This window comes from Gekko japonicus, unplaced genomic scaffold, assembly GCF_001447785.1.
Source record: "Gekko japonicus isolate JY-2015 unplaced genomic scaffold, Gekko_japonicus_V1.1 scaffold478, whole genome shotgun sequence".
In the NCBI taxonomy this organism is placed as follows: domain Eukaryota; kingdom Metazoa; phylum Chordata; class Lepidosauria; order Squamata; family Gekkonidae; genus Gekko; species Gekko japonicus.
In genome coordinates this window covers 67589-88859 of record NW_015173689.1, presented here as the reverse complement: position 1 = coordinate 88859, position 21271 = coordinate 67589, and positions in this window count along the sequence as shown.

The following is a 21271-nucleotide window of genomic DNA, read 5'->3' as shown; positions in this document are numbered from 1 at the left end:
AATGCACATTTACATCACTCAAGCACTACTCCTTCCTACCCGAAAAAAATCTGGACACCGTCATAGGTACGGACATAACAAGATTTCCTCTTTTGTCATTTTTTTTTCAAATGTGCACACATGCTTCAGTGATCCAGAGAACGAAAAACAGCTGAAAGCCACTACGCACACATGAGATACACTACACATATTGGAGATGAAAGAATGGAACAATGGCACAGTCCTTTTGTTCTGCTTCCACTGCTCCAAAGCAGGGGAGAAATTCAAATGGGAATTTCAGAAACATTCTTAGAAATGCCATTTTATTATAAAATATAACCAACTCTGAACCTCTCTTGCCTTGAAAACCGTATGAGGTGGCCATAAGATAGTTGTGTATTGAGAGCACTTTCCACTCCCTGCCAGGCCTTGAGCGGCGGGGGTGACGGGGGGGGGGGGGGGGGGAGAAGATAGCATCCCAGGCTAAACAGAAAGTGGTATTTTGCGGGCAGAGGTATCTAGTTTGCATACTTGGATGAAATTAACTATTTGCGTCAATGACATTTGTATGTATAACTGAAAATATGTAAAATGTTTGTGTTTGGGGTTGTGGCTACTGAATTGCTGTACTCTTCCTGTGCTAAACCCTGACCTGGATTGCCCAGGCTAGCCTGATCCTGTCAGATCTTGGAGGGTGAGCAGGGCAGGCCCTGGTTAGTATTTGGATGGGAATATCAGGTCACTATGCAGAGGCAGGCAATGGCAAACCACCTCTGAACGTCTCTTGCCTTGAAAACCCTGTGGGGTCACCATAAATTGGCTGCAACTTGATGGCACTTCCCACCAGCATCACTATCTGTGGTAGAGGGATTAAAAAGATGCCCATGCTGGACATGGCAGAGTAGAATTGAAAGGGGCTTTCCTTTTTACCTACAAGTAGCTCAGGTACTTCTTAACCTGTTTATTTGCAAGTCTAGAAGCTGTCTCTCCAAGAAGAGAAGGAAAGCAGCAAGATTTTAAAAGCTTTTTAAAAACGTGGATATTTGCTAATGTTTCCTAATCTGCTATTATTGTTGAATCACTGCTCAGCTGAGAGCATCTACATTGGTTTCAGCCTTTCTTCCCTCTGCAGAAATCACTTGCTGAAATCCCTAACAGGGGAGAGGAAAGACCTCCAGAACACAGCTTTTTTTTTTAAAAAAAAGAAGAAACCTTGCAGGAGCTACCATCAGCCTCTTCTGCCCTTCACTAGCAGCAACACTTTCACCCTTCTTGGACATTATGCCAAGGGCATTGGTCATAATCACTACATGAACTGTAAGACTGTAATTTGTAATGTCACCCATGTAACACAAGGTTTTGGGGTGAGGTTTAACACTGTGAATTTGGGAGACATCTCAGCATCTGCTTTTTTCAGCTTTAAGTAAATGCATTTGTTTTGCATCATCAATATGTATGTGAAGAAAGCAACACTAACACATCAAAATGAGGTCCCATGTTTCCTGGGAGGGGGCTAGAGCAAGAAGAGAAAGATGCCTTAGATAAGTAAATCCTGTCCTGAGGCTGGCTTGGACACAAGCGTTACATTAGGGTGATAAGAGAACCCCGTATTTCCTTTCTAATATTACTGCAAGAAGTCAAAGGGTACTTGGAGGGGAGAAGGGAATAAGTAAAAAGGTAAAGGTTTCCCTTACTTGAAAGCTCGTCAAATCCGACTCTAGGGGGCGGTGCTCATCTCCGTTTCCAAGCTGAAGAGCCAGCGTTGTCCAAAGACGTTTCTGTGGTCATGTGGCCAGCATGACTAAATGGTGAGGCACACGGAATGCTGTTACCTTCCCACCAAAGCGGTACCTATCTCTCTACTTGCAATTTCTTGCTTTCAAACTGCTAGGCTGGCAGGAACTGGGGCCAAAGATGGGAGCCTGAAATTGCCCTCTGCAAATGACATCTCAGCAGTTTTCCTCCACCTCACCAGGTTCAGAAACTGAAGCAAATTTGCTACCTTAGTACAAATATTCCTGTTTAGTAAAAGGAGAGTTAGGACCTCATGTTGGTCCAGGTAACATCTTGTTGCAGGTTCAAGAAGCATGTACAGACTTGCCCTGACCTGGATAGCCCAGGCAAGCCCGATCTTGTCATATCTCAGAAGTTAGCAGGGTTGACCCTGGGAAGCACTTGTAAGGGAAACTTCCAAGGAATACCAAGGCTGGGATGCAGAGGCAGGCAATAGTAAGCCACCTCTTTGAAACGTCCAAGCCCCACTAGGGGTTGCCAGAAGTCAGCCATGACTTCCAGGCATGTGTACACACAGACAAATTTCAGAGAGAGAGGGGGGGGGGTACAGACTTTACAGCCACATTTTATTATATTATATTATTTGTTTATTTATTTATTTGATTGATTGATTGATTGATTGATTGAGTGATTTTTACCCCGCCTTCCCTGCTGGAGCAGGCTCAGGGCGGCTTACACAAGAATGATAGATAAAACAACAGTATTGATATTAATATGAAATACACAATAAGTTATTAAAATCATTAACATAGTGATGGCGATACGGCTGTAATAAAGTGCGTTCAGCGGTACATCCACCATCAGCGGGCTCAGGCTGGAAATAGGATTGGTACAGGGCGTAGATGGTAAAACGCGGCTCCTTATCTGAATGCCTGACAGAAGAGCTCCGTGTTTGTGGCCCTGCGGAACTGTGCAAGGTATGTTTGCTACTAACACATCTAGCACAATCCATACTGTCGGTATAGGTTCACACATATATTTATATCACAGACAGAAACACTACAGATAGAACTTTTGGATCACCTCACAGTTTTGGGCAGCAAGGTATTGAGTGCTGAGCAATCTGATTGAGTGCTGCACCAAGTCACGTGCATGCATGTGTGGCTGGATCCTGCAGCTCACTAGGTACAGGCAATCACATGTCCAAGCCTATATCCATCTAATGACCAGTGATTGGGCCTAGAGGACCACAGACTTTCCCCCCAATGTAACATTTTCAGGAGATTATTTGGGGGAAGGAGAGACTCAGAAAGTGGACAGTCAAAATTAATAGGGTAGGGCTGAAAGCCATCCCTAGATCTAAACAAAAAGAATATTTATTGATGTAACCACAGCCACAGTGATCCCAGCAGTGCCAGTGGAAAAAAGCAAGAAGAGAAGAAACCACCTATAAAGTATTTTAACAAAAATTAGATCGTTTCCATTTGTTTGTGGATTTCTGATTTAATGTCTGTAGTCAATTTAATAGGCTAGTGGCTCTCCCCCCCCCCCCCCCCCAATAAAAAATTAAGGTCTAAGACCGCAGATGCCTAGAAAAATGTGTACATACACACACATTTTAAATTCCCAGTTGGTGTTTTTGCTGTTCTCATGCTAAAGTTTAAAGGTTACTGCTTGAGTTCCAATATAATATTTTCACGGTTCATATGAATCTGTATTACTTTTCATTTTTGTTGGCTGCTTTCATTATGCCCTTGTGAGTCTTAGAAGCCATCAGACTTTCCTGCTGTTGAGAGATATACTTTTCACAAAGTAATCTAATACAAAAATAATTGACTCTGATATGCTTTGCTAATGTAGAGAGAATATGCTAAAAAAAAAAAGAAGAAGAGGAAACCAGTTTTTGTGGCCGCATTACCCAATGGGAAATTAAGAAGCTGCAGAGTGGGATTAAAACACAGGAGGTAAACTTTAGCAGGCTGTACTGACACTTAACGCTTCATATCCAACAGATGTCGATTTAGTTAGAATGCCAAACTTAGCCCAGATTCCTTGGCTAGGTACTAATTTTGGCCCTGGCCTGGATGGCCCGGACTAGCCCTGTCTCATCAGATCTCGGAAGCGAAGCAGGGTTGACCCTGGTTAATACTTGGATGGGAAGGAAGTCCAGGGCAGCTAGGCAGAAGCAGGCAATGGCAGACCACATCTGTTTGTCTCTTGCCTTGAAAAATCTACAGGTCTGCCTTAAGTCAGCTGTGACTTGGCAGCACTTTTCACCACCACCGGTGTAACGAAATGGCTGCCAGGCAGAGGCAGCAGTTTCTCTTAAAACGGCTGCCAATCTGGTAGTCCTTCTCGAGGGGGGAGGTGCTCCATAGGGGACAATGGGGCTGCCATACCTCGCTGCCTACATTTCCCAACAGCTTTGGAGGAAAAGTGTGGGAAAGTAGGGACCCTCCTGGGGGTGGAGCCACCCAGATAAAGGCTTCTGCCCATTCAGGGAGGGGCTGGTCTGAGCCTTTGTCTTAGCCTTGGAATGCAGCTTTGAGGGGCTGTGCATAGGTGGGACTCCTGCTACCTCACAGTCCGTGGGCCATCCCAACCACTATAAATTGTGGTGGAGAGCCAGGAGGGTAGCAGTATTGGTGACCAGTCCTGAGGGAGGGGCTGAGGTTTCACCCCAACGACAAGGAGGTGGAGAGTGAATCCTGTCATGCAGCCACCCACTACGGAGGTAGTTAGGTCAGGGATTGGGGTGTGTGTAGGGACAGAGGAGTTGCAGTTTGATCCTGTTTATTTTCTGCCCGGTTGGGTTGAAGTGCTTGTGTTATGTCTGTTCCTAACGTATATAGTTTAATTAAACTTTCTTTTTGAATTATAAAACCTGGTAGTGCTTTGACCACATAGTCTTCCCTGCTCAGCACATTACCCATGGCAAAGGAAGACCAGGGAAGCCAAACGGGCCCAAAATGGAGGGGTTGCCAACTCTTCAGGAGGCACCCAAATATTAAGGTATCCACTTCCTTGGGTTGGGGAATCAGTCAGAGGGGTCTCACTGTCCCTCTAGGAAGGTGGTGTAAATCCAGTGAGTGGTGGCAGTGACTGAGGGAAGGAAATAGTCCCACCAGACAGGGTGGGCAGGCAAAAACAGGGGCTTGTGAGCCACCAAACAGTTGCTCAGTCTCCCAGGGCTGAAAGCGGGTCCCCGTTTTGCCACAACCACCACCACCATTAACCTTGGCAGAAGGATCCCACTGTGTTATGTTCTGACATAGACCGCGCACGTGGTTGCACTGCACATGTGGTCAGCAAAATAGCCAGAGCTTTGATCCCAGGAACAATGGGTACAGAGGATCCTAGTAGCAGCCTATCGGCTGACCAGGATCCTAGAGATACCCTATCTGATGTAAGGTAAAGGTAAAGGTTTCCTTCCTCGAAAGCCAGTCGAGTCTGACTCTAGGGTTGCGGTGCTCATCTCCGTTTCAAAGCCGAAGAGCAAGTGCTGTCCGAACACGTTTCCGTGGTCATGTGGCCGGCATGACTAAACACCAAGGCGCACGGAATGCTGTTACCTTCCCACCAAAGTGGTACCTATTTATCTACTTGCAATTTCTTGCTTTCGAACTGCTAGGTGGGCAGGAGCTGGAACTAGAAACGGGAGCTCACTCCATCATGCGGCACCCTGGGTCTCGAACTGCTGAACTACCGACCTTCCACAGCCTGCAGTTCAGCGTCTTAACCACTTGAGCCACTGCAGTTCCATCTATCTGATGTAGAATTATGTAAATAAGCCAATCATGGGTGTGTGTGGGTGGAGTCGTTTGTTGTGCATTTAAGCAGCCCGCAGGCTTGCCCTGTATCTCTCTCTTTCTGAAATCACTTAGTAAAGGTATGAGCTGAAATCACTCAACGATGCGTCAGTCTCAGTACTTTTCACACTGATAGGATGAATAAGGGTTGTTTGCATGGGAGAGAATCCACTGGGCTAGGAACATGATACACAGTTGAGGCTAAAGTGACTGGTTATACTTCATCTGTCATAGTGACAGTGTACAAATTTAAAAGGTCCCACTTCCCCTTAATTGCATCTGTCCTGACAGGCCAATGTAGCTGATGAATTTCTGTTTGCCTTACAGGTGTTAAAAGCACCACTGTGTTAAGGTACTTCAACAGCCTGCCCCTGTATAGCACAGCTACACAACAGAGAATCAAATCTTGCAGACTGTTCACTTGACTCAGACTGGAAACTATGATGCAAATGCTCTCCTTGGCCTCCTCAGAGTCCTGCTTCACTTGCAAGGAGAGCGCACGGCTCTTTTTCACTGGTGTGGCAGAAGACTGCTGTTTACTCAACAGCTGCTGCCATTTCTATGATCTGATTGTCCATTGCTTATTATGACGGACCCTGTCCATTTCCTGTCCCCTCACAGACTGAGAAGCCTTGGTAACATGTATTCTTCTCTCCTGTGTCAGAAATATATATTGGCTATTTGCTGAGCCCAGGAACCTGAGGGAATGGATAGGATCACCCTTTAACTTAAACCCTTGAAAATGGCACCCAAGCTTTTAAAATTCAAGCATTGAGGGGAAACATCCAGTGAAATCAGGGGTTGAAAATACTGAGGTAAAATTAGTAGAAGCACAGGCCTTTGTTCTTGTATATCAGGCTAATGAGAGGTTCTTAAATTACTCACAGTTACTTACATCTTTATATTGAAAGGCTTTTGTTCCAGTGTTTCCCCAAACACTCTGATACTCCTTGTTAGTATAATTGCTGACTCTTGCCCCAAAGGCTGGTACTCTCTTCCTGGTACCCAAACCCCTTCTCTTGAAACACCAGTACACTTCTTGAGTTGTTAACAGACTTTTAGGTCTCTAAAGGCAGTTTCTAATCACACCACACCAGGGATCTCTGTAATCCTCAGAGACAACTCTCCCTGTTTGACTATACATTTTCCTTTGGCCTTAATGGGGGTCTTCTCTACTACCCAAACCTCCTTGCCAAACTTTCTCCAATTTCTCTGTCTGTGTTCAAACTTCTCTCAGCTACTGCTGAATTCAGACTATATTCAGTCACGGCTGAAATCTGATCCCATTTCCAGTCAGGGCTATTTTCAGATGGTCTCAGTACATGTCACTTCTCTTTTAAGGCAGGAATCTGACAGAATTCCCTCAGCATACAGCTTTCACAAGACTTTTTTCTGCTCAGCTGATGCTGACCAATCAGATTGCCTTGAGCAGCCTGTCACTCAAGGCTCTCTGACTTTGTGAAGAAATAACCCTTCATAGTCCTATAGTCTTATGTAGAGCACTTTTAAGCCTCTTAAAAAGTGCAGTCCGTCACACTTATCTCCGGATCAGTGCCAAAGGAGGGGTAAAAAGCCTGCATTATCAACAAGAATATGGCTTTAAAAGTCACAGAAAAACTAGGGCAACTTCCTGAAAATATAATAAAGATTCCTAATGATAAGCTGAATACGTCAACTCATTTTCCCATCAAAGTTTCTCTGTATATGAATTTGGGGAACATTCTCACAGAATGTTTTGTTTGTCTTGGCTATTTCAAATAGATATTACATTTCAGATTTCCATTTGCGGAAATCTGATCTTGATACAGATTTTTGCATACTGTCTGATGTGACATTTTTCCATACATGTTTTGAAAAGTAAATATTTCTTTGATATTCACTGCTTTCCCTTCTTAGGAGTCCAAACATATCACACCAAAGCACTAAATGAAAGCACGGTTAACTAAAATAATGATTATCTGTGTTCAAGTTAACTGTTATCCAAACACACTTATTCTTATTCAGATTGGGGAGGGGGGATTGTGGAAGATGGCTGCCAGTTTGTAACATCCAGTATAAGAGCTTCTCTCTCTTGTTGCAGGTATTTAAAAGCTTGGGAATGGCCAAAGGTATGAGTGAAAGGCAGAGAGCCTAAAATCCCTTGGTGCTGCAGTCATCTTCCAAGGCACTGCTTCAGGCTTCCCATCTTCTGAGATTGGGCAGATGGCAACCCAGGAGAGGGCCTTCTCAGCAGTGGCACCTAAACTCTGGAACTCCCCAAAGAGACTCATTGATCCCCTTCTGTTGCCATCTTCCGCCAGCAGGTGATGCTTTTTTTTGTTTTGTTTGGCATTCCCTCAGTGATCCATCCTTCCTGCAAATGTTTTTTAGATTGTTTTTATGTTGCTGTATGCTTTTTAGCTTTAGTTTTAATTGTTCCAATGATTTGTTTTTGGTTTTAACAGTTTCATCATATATGTTTTTATTCATTAGTCACCTGGGTGGCCCTTACAAGGGCAGAAAGGCAGGACATACTTTGTTAAATAAATCCTGTGGCTATGGCCTTGATGGATCTAACCCAGTAGACGTCAACCTAGGCAGAGCTGTGTACTTTTCTTTTATTGTTTGCTTTATACTATGGTTTATAAAAATTTGTTTAAATGGTATTATATTTTTGGAAGCCATATTGCATCTCCACAGGGGAGTAAAATGGGATAAAAACACACTAAATAAATAAATCCACATATTTTTTCCTTTTAAAAATCAGATGCTACAAAGATACCAGTGACAAAAGCAGTTTTGTATGTCAGTAAAACAAACAAGATATAGTCAATGCAAGACAATAGGCGTGATCCAAAACCCCAGCTTCTCTTACATATATAGAAATATATAACAAGGCAGCCACCCTTTTATTTTCTGTCTCAAAATACTTTCCACACTTTACCCATATATAGTGTCTTCTAGGTATGGACACAAACCAGGAAAATGCAATTCATGACGGTTCGTGGTTTGTGACGTGCCTGGTTTGTGAACCATGAACCATCATGAACTTTTGAGGGCTAAATGAACTGGTTTGTGAGGTTCATGGAGCAGTAGAATGTACCCCTGGCATGCTAGAGATATCAAACTCACAGGGAACCAGTACAATGTAAAGAGTGCCCAGCAGTACCAGTACAATCACAGAGTGCCCAGGAGAACCCAGTGCCACTGGCACTGCAAGCTTAAAAGGACTGATCTCAAAGGACAGAGCCATAAATCCACATTGGGGGGGAGGTTGCAAGCTCTGTGTAAAAAAAAAAAAGGAAATGAACACAAAGGAAGGCAAAAAAAGGCCTTCCTCTTGAAACTGACATGACTCATTTGAAACTGACAAAAGTGTTTCCAAAGCTGGAGAATTCCAACAACCCCATTGCTTTGAAGTTTGGTAAACATTTTGAGTGGAGATGTCTGGAAATGTATCCATTCACGAACCAGTACAAACCGCCACACATGGTTTGAAAGTTTGTGGAAAGTTTGTGCCAGTTGACTTGCCATGAACTTCAGTTCACGATCCATGAACTGCCCAAATTTTGTCATGAACATTAAGTCATGAGCCAGTTTGTGCCCATCCCTAGTGTTTTTGTGTGCAGGAAAGAATCAGTTAAAATTTTTATTTTGTTTATATGTAGTGTCAAAACTCCACTTAAAAATAGGTAGATGCAACAGACTTAGAAAGCCGCCAAAAGCTATTAATTACAAGCATGTATCCTTTGTAAAAATTACATTGTAGTAGTGATGTGCAAATTACAACAATGTATATAGAGATATAAGAATAATGATGCATTTATTGAATCAAAACTCCAAATAGTCTAATCAGGAAATGCAGAATCACTCATACAATTTGAAACTTGACAGTGGGTTGAATGTTAATATTTGACCATATAAAAAAGGTGGGTGCTGAATTGCTATGGAGCTAACATTGACAATTATTAGCCAGATCATAGCATTAGACAATACATGTCTTCATCTTTATGTTCTAGTCTTGGTGTCAATAAAGAAGATGGTGCCCCAAGACAGATAACTCTTGTCCATCAGAGGTCCTTTTTGCTTGTTTCCTTCAATCCAGTGTATTGAAGCCCATTTAATCTTGCCAGTCATGGCTATCAACAGTGGACCAGAAAAACTTCTGTTTTCCGGTTTTTCCCACTAAATGCTATTGGGGGGTATTTTAAAAGACAGGAAATTACAACAGAACCTAACAGTTACAACAGAACCTAACAATTACAACAGAACCTAACAACCTAACAGTGTAAATTAACCCTGATCATGGCAAAACAAATATGGCCCGTGGACTTTGTTACCTGTAGCCCTTCCTTCAGTTGAAATGGCTCCTCTGAATACATTTGTCCATAGTTTTGTTTGCCATCTAAATGGTAGTGGGCAGGAATCCAATATACATCTGCACATGCTGAAAAAGTTATGCTAATTATTTCACTTCATCGTAATTCAACCTTATTAAACAATCCCCAAACTGTCAAAGATCATCAAAAGAGATTGCTTTAGATAACCATACATTCTTTCATATTTCAAAAAGTCTAAATTGCATAGCCAAATATTATGGCACTTTTATTTGAAACTGACAGGTACAGTGCCTAATGATTTCCTGAATAATCTACCACTGTAAAATATTTAATATAGCATATTGATCTTTGAGAAGGAATTGGACCAGGATGCAATAGAATAAATGAAACCATTTCTCTATGGAGATGCAGGGCAGAGGAACCAGTGGTTTGCTGTCCTCAACATTTCTTTGTCTAGTGCTTATAATTAATTCTGGGCCCATTCTAGAGAGTTGACAACTGTACCATTAAGGGTGAAGCTGGTTTTAAAAAAGAGATGGAGGAGAAAGAGGAAAGAAGAATAAAGAAGCTACAGCCTGGGGAAAGGCACTGAAGGAAAAGCACCAAAGGGCAGGTACCCTTTTCTGAGACTTTTTTTTGCAGTCATTGCTGGGGAATCTTAAGAGATGCTTTGGGTTGGGCCTGTTACACTACTAGGTTTTGTGATCTTGCACAAGCTGCACGACTTGGCAATATTGTAAAGCTGACTGAGGGATGGGATCCCAAGGCACTCTTCAGCCTTGTTTATCCTAGGGCCAGCCCTGTCTGTAGGTTTAGGTCCTAAAATGATTCATCACAGTTTCTTCATTGTGATTGATATTTTTCATAATAAACCCTTTATAAGAGTAACATTTGTATTGAGCTGTGTTACAAGTATTTAAACAACTATACAAAAAACAACTGAAAATCCACAACCTATATTTTGACAATGTTTTACTGTAAAAAGGACAGTATTCAGTTGTTTTACTGCCAAGGTGAGGCCAGAAAGTGTAGTCTAACAGAGTCTGTGGATAGTCTTACACATATGGAACTAGTCATCCATATAAAAACCGAAACAGTATTTATGTAAACAAATAGCGAGAGTTGACTGCAAGTCACCACTATTCAGTACTGAGTTAGATGGACTAATAATCTGACTCTGTACAAACTGGGACAAAGAGTGAGAATGAACCCTCGCTTCACATGCATACATACTGTGACCTTTGTTGCCTCACACATTTCGCCAGCAATGTTGCAGTGTTAACAACTGGAATCTTTTTTTAAGCAAGCTGCTAAACCAGAACTAGCACCTCTTATAGTGGGAGCAGGTGTAACAGAACTGAAAGTGAAAGGCTCATTTGGGCCTCATTTCTTCCCACTTCTCCTAGTATTCAAAACACCCTGAGGAGATCCAGGATTACTTGATATGTTGAGTTCATAACTACTCCATAACACGAACTGCTTATGAACAGAATAAAACTGGCTGAAAAACATGAGTCCCATGATTCATGAATTCCTTTGGAAAAAAATAGTGAAATAATTACCTGGGCATTCTGATGAAACACAACCTAGAATATGTGTGGGTTTCAACCTCAGTTTAATTTTGAAACAATAAAATGAGAAAGCTGATTCACTGGGGAAATTAATTTTTTTAAAGGCAATGTTCTTGACATTTGTGAGGAAAACACAACCAGATGGGACATATACAACAGGATGCACCATGGTTTTGTTTATGGAAAAAGGAACAAGCAGTCTTAGCAAGACCTTGTCTTCAAAGGAGTCACTAAAAAAAACCCCTTGTTTCATGGTAGATTATCTTACTTTGAATTTATATTCTTTTCACTAATGTTTTAATACAGGTTTGTATTACTTTAATTAAAATATAATAATATGGTAATGTCCTGAAACTTCCATGTGTGGTATGATGCAGAGCAGATACTGAGACCCATGCTTCCAATCACTCACAGCATGTATCGTATGATCCCTGAGTGATACCACATTCATTTATTTATTTAGAATATAGAAATTCAGTGAGCTTGAAAACAGGTCAGAACAATCACACTATCAAAAGAGATCACTTTAACAGAGCTTTTTTATATAGGAAAAGGCAGGAAGGGATACACTACTTCAAGATGCTCTTACAATCTCACAGTATACACAAGTTCTAGGGGAAAAGATGATGGTGTGAATAGGTGCCCAGTATATCAAGTACTGAATGAATTGATTAATCCAATTTTTAAACAACCTTTGAAAAATAAAAGTATCTGAGTTCAACAACTTTTAACTGTTCTCTCTGTTTATTTTGTATCTTTCATCTTTAAACGTGCACCAGAACTCAGTGTATTTAGTTTCCTATGCACATTTTCAGTATAAACATAGGCTTGGATCCAGTCTAATGTTTCTGAGCACAACTTCCACACACAGGACTGGATCCAGACTGAAGTGCAAAAAGCCACCAATTCCCACTTCCAACTGCTGATTCCCCTCATGTCATTGCTCAGGGCCCCCATTCCTCCTGGGAGCAACATTTTGTGGAGATTAGTGGGCGGCAGTGGGAGGGGAGAGGCAGGAAAGTTCCATTCTGCCCTTGTAAAATTTAGTCTGGTTCCAACCCACAGTGCTATTTTCTTCCCTCTCCCCTCCCAGACCATCCCAAAAAGCCCCTTAAAATTCCTGCTCCTGATAGTAATAGGAAAACCATGGTCCTATATATTCTGAATGCCCCTCTTTATGGAGAAAGATCAATCACAGATAAAATTTATCACATATAGAAAGACATAAAGTTAAAGAACTTCACAACCCCAAACGGTTTTATCTTGTGGGAGTCCTTTTGAAATGAACTTTTCACTACAGAAAATTACAAGTAAAAGTCTCATCAGACTTAGTTTGATACATCAAAAATGAATACCTAATTCACATCAAACGAGGGGAAGAAACTTTTCATTATATTCATAGTAAGTGATTGTGTTTATTGGCATGGACATCCCAGCAGCTTTTGATGCCATTGATCAGGGTCTCATTCTGGAAACTTCAATTGGTACAGAATGCTGCAGCAAGGAGATTGACTGGACTGGGTTGTAGGGACCATATCACTTTGGTCTTGGTCCGTCTGGCTCCCAATGTGTTTCCAGGCCTAATCCAAGGTGCCAGTACACCGTTTGAGATTAGCATACCTTATGGGCCACTTATTCCTACACAAACCTACTCAATCATTACAGACACTTTCTAAGACCCTGCTTCAAGCATCCCCACTTTTTGAGGTGTGTGGTAACCAAAAAGATGGTCTTCTCAGTCATGGCACCAAAAATATGGAACTTCCTCCTCAGGGATATGCATCTGTCCCCTTCCATCATGGTCTTCCATGAGTGAGTGAAGACTTCTTTCTTTTGATTTTGCTTCCCTCAATTATCCCTCCTTTCTGCTTTACATTTTAATTGCTGTTCCTGCATCTTCAATATGTATTTTAGTTTGGGTTTAAATTAGTTTTATGATATATATTTTATAATGCTTTGGTTTGTATCCCTGCTTGGTCAGAAAGGTAGGATATAAATTGTAAACAAACAAAAAAGCCACTAGCATTACAGCATTTTGAAATGGTGCTGTTCTTTCTGTAGTATGATATCACTAAATTGGAGGAACTTATAATAGAAGATTGTGTGCCATGAGATTATTACTGAAACCAAAACACTGTTACTTTGATATAATGAAGATTGATTGCTTATTGGTCTCAATGGCATTGCCAGCATCCTGGATAAGTGACGTTCCATAGGGGGAATGATTCATTCTGAGGAATATTATTTAAAACAAATTCTCCATGGAAATCTATATGCTAAAAGATTAATATTATTGAAATCATGTGTTTGGACACATCTCAGCTCCTTTAAAAAGTGTTTTTATTTGTGTTCATTCTGAAGCATTCAAGCCATGGCTAATTTTTAAAAATGAGTTTTCCATGGTATAAGGCATTTATTGGAAAAGGCACTGGAGCAAATGAAATATAGTTCAAAGATGCAAATATATCCACTAGTTGTAAATGTTTTTGTTTAGCAATAGTCCAACTGGGACTTTTGTTTAGCAATAGTCCAACCATTTCATCTATTAAAGTAATGCCTTCCATCCTTACATATAAGGGAAGAAATCAATCATTATTTCTTTGATGTTGAAGGGAAATTAGTAAGCTCTTTGGAAACTGGGGACTCTATAAATTGTGATCTGATTGGAATTCTTGTAATGGTCTCACAAAGAAAGGTACAATATGATCCAAAGTGATGGGAAAGGCAGTAGGCATCATGAAAAGGATATATGCTGAATGTATTAGGCAAGTTGAAACTTTATGCCTTGGACTAGTTTCTTCTAAGAGTACTCACTGAATGATTTAAGCCATGAAAACTTAAAAACTGAAGCAAAAGAAAGGGCAGACACATTTCTTTCTGAGGGAGAATGACACAGCACACTAGAAACTTCAAAGATAGGGGGAAGTGCCTGGCAGAACGAGCGAAGAAATATTTTTGAGCAACGAAGTATTTGATACGCTGTCCATGGAATACGGGCTTATTCTACAGCAGCCCTATAGCTGTCAATAATGTCATTGGGGGATTGTGATTACAGCCCTAGGCATCAGAAGGAAGCCTCAATTTTCAAATGTTTCTTAGGCTGCTGTCGCACAATTGACACTGACTCCACACTAGTCCAATGGTGGTGGTATTTGCCATTTATATTATATTATATATTATGTACAAGATGAGCTAATGATTGGCATATTGTTACACTGTATAATTTGCCCATAGGCATCTATACTTTTCCTACCAAGTTTATAGATCGCAGATAGTCAGCATTAGCTCTACATTTATTTCAGCAAAGCAAAATGATTAAGGATAAAAACAGACGTACTATGTCAGAATACTGCTGATAGCTTCTCTATTTTCAAGAATTTACCTCCTTTACTTTCAGTTTATAAACTCTTTACTAAAAAAAAACCCCTCCCCCGTACAATTAAAATAAACGAGCCAGCCTGGGCAGATCCTAATTCTCTGGGCTTGACAACGCTGTCTCCAGGCAGAGGGCCATGGACTAAGAGCCAAGGGTCCTTTGGCCAGTAACCAAGGATTCATCCAACTTCTTCCATTAGAATTATGGTACTAATTTTACATTTATAGAAAAGAAAGAATGTGACATCTCATATTCTTCTCCTTCTTTGAGAAGGACAATGTTTCATTGTAAAGCACGTTCTTTGCAAGCAGAAGATCACATGTACCTATGCAATTAAAAGATCTCTCACCTTACCTCTTGGAGAGCAGCTGCTAGTCAGAGAAGACAACACTCAGATAGAAGGACCGATGGTCTGACTTGGTATAGGTGTTGGAAATATGTGTGTTACAAGGTGTAAATTCAGTCATTATAGGGTTAATGTGTTTACCTTGTATGCTATTGTTTAGACTGACCTGGAAGGGAACCTGAAAGAAAGCCAATGGGAAGAAAGCCTGGGAAACAAGCCTGCTTACTAACAATCATTGGTTAAATGTATTCAGGTGATTTCCTTCTAGGGGTCAAGAAGAATCTCCATTACTAACTGTCTCTGTTCGTTGTTGCAAGCATGTAATCTTAAATGCTTGTTGTTTTGTAGATTTCCTGTGTGCCCTTCCCTTTAGAAATAAAGATTTTTACATAGAAAGAAAATGCCTCCTCTCCAGCGAACAAAGATCCACTGCAAGCTCTGCATATCTAACCATTTTTACCAATTTTCCAACAATAGGCAGGGCAACTCCACATGTTTGGCTCATCATGAACCATGTAGCAGACAGCATCACCTATTTATACAATATTTTAGTACTTGGAAGTTTGTTTGTTTTTAAAGTTTCCAACTTGGACACATTGGTTTTGCTCACATAAGGCAACTGCATTTGTATTTCTGTGTATTCACACTTAATGGCATGTAAATAAGAGTTGTAAGATTTCATTTGATCTTTCTATTGTGGAACTCTTTTAAACCTGGTAAATCCAGCCACACCAATTTCCAGATTTGCTGATAGAGGTTGAGGCCTTTTATAAGTCTCTCTCTCTCTCTATCTCCCTCACACACACAAACAAAATGGCAGGGGGGAAAAGCTATATTCAGAATACACCTTCCTCAGAGATGATTGCCTGGCTGAGCCAGGAGCCCAGACAAGCTGTATCTTTGCGGATCAGTGGTTTGAAAAAAACAAAACCATCCTAAACAGCCAATGACAAAATGTGTATTGTGAAATGAAGACGAAACTATTCAGATTAGAAAAGTCAGGAAAGACAAATTGCTGGGTGGATTGCTTGCCACCACATCTTTTCATACCAAAGCTATTCATTTTGGAGAGAGAATCCACATTATAATAGTCTTCAACAGACTATTTTGAATACTTATATAAACAAATTAACTGGCAGTATTGCATTGTAGTGTGTGTATATGAATGAATCAGTCTTCAAGACTGATCTCATGTTATAAAGAAACTAACTGTGATGATGCTCTCTGTACTCCTTGTTGGGCTGGAGCTGCTACAGTAATAGTCTCATCCTGATTGTGGGAATCTCTTGGGGAAATCACCATATAACTGGAAAAAGAGATGAAACTATTTAAAAAGTTAAAATAAACTATAATAATAAAACAATATACTTCAATCAACAACACTGCCTTCCATTCAACAAGGAAAGTCTTCTATATCCATAGTACTCCAGGGAAGTAGACAGTGTTGACAGTGTTAACTATTACTCCAGTTCTTCAGTAGATCTGGGGACATACACCTGATCTCTCCTTTTATTGACATATTTTCAAAGCATTAGCCAGTGTCTCTCCATAAGCATATCCAGACTGGTCAGCACTGTATGATTCTAAACCATCTCAATAATCCTGGACTCTTCCTCTTTCCTGAAATATGATAGCCAACATTTCAGATGGAACATTTTACCAGCAATGTGGGGCTTCTGGAAGACAATTCAAGACTGCATTGACTTCTGATGCCAATGGCTGTCATCATAAAGGTTGGTGTAGGTTGGTGTAGTGGTTAAGTGCACGAACTCTAATCTGGGAGAATCAGGTTTGATTCCCCACTCCTCCACTCGCAGGTGCTGGATGACCTTGGACAAGCCATAGTTCTGTCTGAGGTGTTCTTGAAAAGAGCAGTTTCTCTCAGGGTGTCTGTTGTGGGGAGAGGAAGGGAAAGGAGTTTGTAAGCCGCTCTGAGACTCTGAGTGAAGGGCGAAGTATAAATCCAATATCTTCTTCTAGTTCAACAATCAAATCCTTTTAAGGTATGCTGCCTAAAGGGAATTTCCCCAACACTGGTTTTTATGAACACAAGACGATCTCCTCTTTTTAACCAGAAAATTCCATGCCTCTTCAGTTTTACAACCAAAGATACGCACCTGAAGGGAGGACCAGCTAGCACTTCACACCATGAGCTAATTGGTTGGGATGACTCTGTTGTTTGCCTGGAGACAAATTCTGAAAACAATATAGAAAGCTTTCCTTTTAATGATACTCTGGAAGGGGACATAATAAGTTCTGCTGCTCTCTTAGCTTCAGAGCAGACAGCAATCACTGATAGTTTGAATCAATTGAGGTCTACACAGGGCTACCCCTGAAAACGCTTCAGAAACAGCAGGTGGTCCAGAATGCAGCTACCAGGTTGCTGTTTGGTCAGCTCATAGTACACCAGTTCTATGGCAGCTGCACTGGCTACCAATTAGTCTCCAGATCCGACCCCACTGGGGACTCATATCATCTTACAAACGGAGAAAGTATATACTTATTGTTAGATACGAGACTCAGGCAGCAGGTGAACAGTGATTAACAGCTTTATTGACCACAAAGTCAGAAGAACCAGAACGAGACAAATCAATGGAGCAACAGGCTCCTTTTTAAACAGTCTGGGCTTGGCAAGCCATGCCCACATGTCAGCTAAGGTCCAATTACATACTATACATAAAGACCAATAATTTCTCTTCCCTCCAGAACTTCCTTTGTTCTGATAGGTCTATTTACAATACCTTTCTAGACTCAAGCTCATACATTCATTAGGTCTATTTACAATACCTTTCTAGACTCAAGCTCATACATTACATTACATACACAACACTTATACTTTCTCTGTTTGTTGGACGTATATATTTTTGGATGTATATATTTTTGCAAATTGCAACAGCTTCGCCCCCAACAGGTAATTAGCCACAAAGAAACCCCAAACTGGTAATGGTTCCTTAAGCATGGCACACACACTAGGGCCACTGGCTAAAAGCCAACTGCCTAGAGCCCTTTGTCCCTTGTCTTCTGGCCAAGCCCTGGCTTTAAATTACCTGCAGACAAATGCTCAGCTCAGGTATTATTCAGCTGGCTCCGATGCCTATATCCCTCCCTCCTTGAGAAGGACACTTGGTAGATTTAAAAACCAGCCAGCAAACACACAGATGCAAAATGACTAATCTGTGAGCAACATAATGCCTACTGTACATCTAACAGATGTCTGTAATGACAAGGGGCACATTAGTTGCATGTTTATATTTTAGGAAAAACCCAAGGAATGGCTATTTTACATGGGGGAGCTGTGGGAAAGATCTCAAATACACTATGGTGAAGTAGAGAACTATAAATATTTGCAAATGTTTATTCAGGTGCCAAAGAAGTACACTGCTGGAAAAAAAAGGAAAGAGGAAACAGCCGATGCAAATGTGACTGACGTTTTGCTAGAACACACATGGATGGCAGCTCAACCTGAGCCATATACTCAGTCACTCAAATGACTACACAAAAACAGAAAAAGACAGAGCATTATATATACTGTGCTAACCAAGTTGAAGGTGGGACTCTACTTTCATAATGGGCAGGATAACACACCCAGCACAAAGGCAAGGATAGATGCCAGAAGGGCCAGGATAAACAATATTCCCTTCTTTCTATTCTTTCCTTCTGAAGAAAGATGGCTCAATGCTTAGTAACATTTCTCTTTCAGTAAGCAATAGGAAACCTTGTGCTTTAAAAGTTTATGATCATTGCACAGTGGGGGAGGAATTGTAAATGCCTGGAAAACAAGGAGATACAGAAGTACAAAATAATAGACCTTCAAGATGTAGACCAAGCCAAAGTCTGATCCAGTGCTGAATGGCAGTTTCAGGTGGGTAGCCCTGATGCTCTGCAGCAGAAAAGCAAGATCCCAGTCCAGTAGCACCTTTAAAGACCAGCAAGATTTCCAGGATTTTAAAAAGAGATTTTGAGAGTCACTTTGAGAAAAATAAGCTTTTGAGAGATACTTTGTCAGAGTTGAATGTGCGTTTTTCTTGATTAGATCTGTATTATGCATGGCTGCATTTTAGTGCAGGTGTCAACTAGCTTAGCATCACTTGCTATTGGTCCCCATATGTTTCTTAATTAGACTCGCTTTTTATATATTTACAATTTGCCATGTCCTTCCCACATTTTATGCTCTTTTTCATAACTCTTACATAAATATCTGCATACTGAAGTTCCACACATTGCATCTGAAGAAGGCGATATCTGTGTTAGCCTTTAAGATACCACTGAGCTTCTGTTTAATTTTGCTCCTCCCGATTACAGAGTTTGAGTTGATGTTTGGCCCTTACTGTACTTCCCGTTTTCCTCAGTACTATTCTCTATAATGATTACAGTAGTTACTATGTACCTGGCAAAGACTTTGGGGAGGGGAATAGCAATATACCTACAGTAAAACTGAGCAAGTTCTCAGTTTACAATAGCTCAACTTTACCAAGGCTACATTTGGCAAGAGGTGTAGTGGTTAAGAGTGTTGGATTAGTATCTGGGAGGCCCAAGTTTGTATCCTCATTCGTGCCATGGAAACTTTCTGGGTGACCTTGGCCCAGTCACAGCCTTTCAGCCTAACATACCTTGCAGAGTTGTTGTGAGGATAAAATGAAGCTTCCTACTGAGCAATGCTTCTTGTGTCAAGGGAAAGAAACATCTGGATAAAACTCTTCATAAACAGGCCATCACAGGTCTTAGAACCAAAGACTGTACATATATATGCTTAATAAAAGTTACATCATACTTATACATAAGTATGATGTAACTTTTATTAAGCATCTAGCAGAAAACCTATTTCCATATTTAGGAATGTAGTGCAATATTTAATAAAAATTTCCATCAACTAAAATTAAAATGGATACATTAGAATATACCCATATTGCAATGATACAATAAACAGTGCACTATAAACAACTGTATTATAACAAAACAACTTTCTTTTTACAATATTAAATACATGTATAAAGGATACACTCCAGATTGTGATTCTGAAGAATAGGCAGAGCCCAAACCTCCACATCCTTTTGTGGGAAACTGGTCGTTATTATTATTTGGTTACTCCTTTATTTCCAAGAATAGTTCTACCTATACTGTTTCACAAAGCAAAGATTTCTGGAATTGTGGCACTTTCTTATTCTGCACCTATAATCAACATATTTCTTTACATGGGGGAAGCTACCACTGGTTATAAAACCAAATTCTGCTTACTTATTCATGAATTGTGTGCCATCATGCTGACATATAACTTTCCACAATTATTTCAGCACATATACATCCTCCATCCATAAACCAAATAATTACAAAAGCAAAAAAGAGAAAGCTGCTTTAACAATATAAACATTTGGCTAAAATTAGATTTTTATTTCAAAAGACATATTATCCTATCTGTTCTGAAACGTTTTTGGAAAGAGTCAAACATTTTTCTAACTGCCCCACTAGTAAAAATCAATGCCTTGTACAGAACAGAACAAACACAACCAAGTCCCACTGTCCGATAGCTTCTGCATTGCATTACCTGGTGGCAATTTGGTCTAGTACATGTCATTGGAAAGTGAGTATATTCAAATAAAGCAATAATCCCCCCCCTTTTGCCATCCAGTCACAGCTGACTTATGGGGACCCCATAGGGTTTTCTAGGCAAGAGACATTCAAAGGTGGTTTGTCATTGCCTGCCTCTGTATCATGACTCTGGTATTTCTTGGAGGTCTCCCATCCGAATACTAGACTCTGCTTAGCTTCCAAGATCTGACAAAATCAGGCTAGCCTGAGCCATCCAGGTCAGGGCAACAATGCCCATAACCTGCTTTGAAATCCAAGACCAATAGAAAAGAGACCTCAATGCAATAAGTAATGCATGTAATCCATCATAGGACAGTACACAAATTCATAATATCCCAAAGGGAAAGAACAAAGTCCAGAATAACAATCTCTCATAACAATCAAGTCTGGAATAGATGTCCACAATGAAGTCAGATGTCCACCACTTTTCAACACTTTTCCTAGGTATAAATTAGTGTTTCGGACTTCAGGTCCTTCCTCAGGAGCTACAAGCTATAAAAATAGAATACATCATACTAATAAAATGCAATACAAACATATAAACCAGATAA